The following is a 2,290-nucleotide window of genomic DNA, read 5'->3' as shown; positions in this document are numbered from 1 at the left end:
CCATAGAGCATAGGGCTGAGGATATTCAGCCACCACCAGAGTGCAGAATTGCTGATTTACAGCAAGACTTGAGTAATGCAGAGGATCATAATGAAGCCAGGGTTGACATGAAATACAAGACTATGGATAAGAAGGTGGATGCTATAGGCAAGATTACAGAATATTGCTCTACCACTTCAGAGGTATGGAGATTCATTGGAGTATGTGTGTTTTATATGATTTGGATACCCCATTTTGCACACATAGCAGATTGTTTATATCAGCTGCTTCGAAAGGGGCAGAAATTTTATTGGGATGAGAGCCACACTAGAGCCATGCAGAAATTGAGAAAGTTTTTGCAGATTCTTCGGAAGATGGTGAAAAGATGGTTTGGACCGTACATAGTCAGGCATGTCTTTGATAATGCAACATATGAGCTGACAGAATTGGATGGGACAATGCTTAGAGTGCCTATTGCAGGAAAAAGAATCAAGATTTTCAAGAAAAGAGATGATGAGGATTATGCATTGGAAGATTTTGCAAGAGAAGAGCAACGAGAAGAAACTCCAATAGAAGAGATAGATGATATGACAGATAATCTTGCTGATATACCGGAAATACACAATGAAGAGATTGATCTGTTCATGGATCTTGATGATAATGATCATGGGTAGTTGGCCCATCCGGAGGATGCGCAGGATCAGAGGGGGTGGATGTCGTATTGCTGCGCATCCGAGGTGTGGAATCCACCAAAGTTGTGTGTGTGACATTTGTTACTTTGTACATACTTAGTGTTGTGTTGGCATTTTTGTTCTGCATGGGCAGTATAGTGGAGAGAGGTTTGGAGCAAGAGGAACTTATCTCTAATGCTCTAGTTGACATGTACGTGTGCATTTGTGCCCAATCTTTGTGTATCAAAGGACTTGTTTCCCCTCACCATACGGCCAACTGCTATAACAACTATCAGATCTATGGTTACTATGACAGAAGAGGCCACTGTGGAAGCTACAAAGTTAGTTGAGGCTCTTGTTGCAATTGTAGCAAGTGCTTCTAGAGGCATTGGGAAGGCAATTGCTCTTGCTTTGGGAAGTGTGGGCTGCAAGGTTCTTGTCAATTATACGCAGTCATCAAAAGAGGCTAAGGATGTCGCTAGTCGAATTGAAGAGATGGATGGCTCAGCCCTCATTTGTGGTCGAGATGTTTCAAAGGAGGAGAATGTTGATACCATCATGAAAACTACAGTTGAGAAATGGAGTACTATTGATGTTCTCGCAGCTGTGAAGATAATGATGAAGAAGAGAAAGGGAATAATCATAAATATATCATGAGTTGTTGGTTTGGTTGGCAATGTAGGTCAAGCTAACTACAATGCTGAAAAAGCCGGTGTCATTGGGCTCACAAAGACGACAGCTTGTGAATATGCATTTTAAAAAAATATTACTGCAACATTAGCGTGGGGAGAAGCGGCTTTTCTTGTCAGAGAGAAGAGCTTTATTGGGCTGGGGAGAAGAAAAAGCAACGGGAAAGAGGAGGAAAACAAGCTTTGGAGGAAGTAGGGGGGGATCAGCATAGAGGGCAGTATTTTTATGGGATGGCTTTGTTATAGGCTATCGCCAATGTTGAAAAAGAGATAGAGAAGTTGCAAGGATTACATATGCTATGCTTTGGAGCAACAACAAACTGAGGAAGCCATTGTGAAGGTAACAGAAGCGATGCAGAATCACGATTCATTCTGCGATTGAGTGAGCACAATAAGAAGAAGGCGCTGCATCCCGAGTCAGCACAAGGAGAAGAGAACTGCAGTGATGAACAGACAGCGCGAGTGAATTCGAGTGTTCCATATGTAGTGGTTTGCTAGGATGGACTAGAAGCTAACACAAAGTTGGTGAATGAGGAGTTCGCACATAGGACGCAGAAGCTGTCCTAGAGGGTGTTAAGATTATGGGAGAGAAGGAAGGAGTCTCACTTGTAGCTTTCTTGCTTGCACAATGGGGGAATACACACAAGGGTGGAGGCTGAAAACAGTTTTTCTCTTCTTAGTTGTGTAAGCCAAAAGAACTCTCATACAAAGAAATAGAAGAACCCTATATATGGGTCTCAAACCAAACTCTACTAACTAAGGTGGCATACTAACTGAGCCAAGAACTAGAGTAGATAAGGATAGCTATCATGTAGCTATTATTCATGGACAGTGTACCAACCACGTCTGCAACTGACAAGTCGGTGACATAAATACACAACGGTCACCCTGGCGTATCACGAGTGGAGCTCGATATCTCAACACTCCCCCTCGAGCTCAATCCCAATTCCT

General features: G+C 42.7%; 1 pseudogene; it reads left to right on the top strand.

Moving 5' to 3' along the window:
• Window positions 1-314: 314 nt before the first annotated feature.
• On the top strand, window positions 315-1,535 carry LOC148029973 (3-oxoacyl-[acyl-carrier-protein] reductase, chloroplastic pseudogene; annotated as a pseudogene).
• Window positions 1,536-2,290: the final 755 nt, after the last annotated feature.

This window comes from Lygodium microphyllum, chromosome 10, assembly GCF_053477565.2.
Source record: "Lygodium microphyllum isolate KBCC chromosome 10, Lygodium_microphyllum_v1.1.10, whole genome shotgun sequence".
NCBI classification, from domain to species: Eukaryota; Viridiplantae; Streptophyta; class Polypodiopsida; order Schizaeales; family Lygodiaceae; genus Lygodium; species Lygodium microphyllum.
The sequence above is the reverse complement of the archived record's forward strand: the minus strand, read 5'-3'. Positions and strand labels throughout refer to the sequence as shown.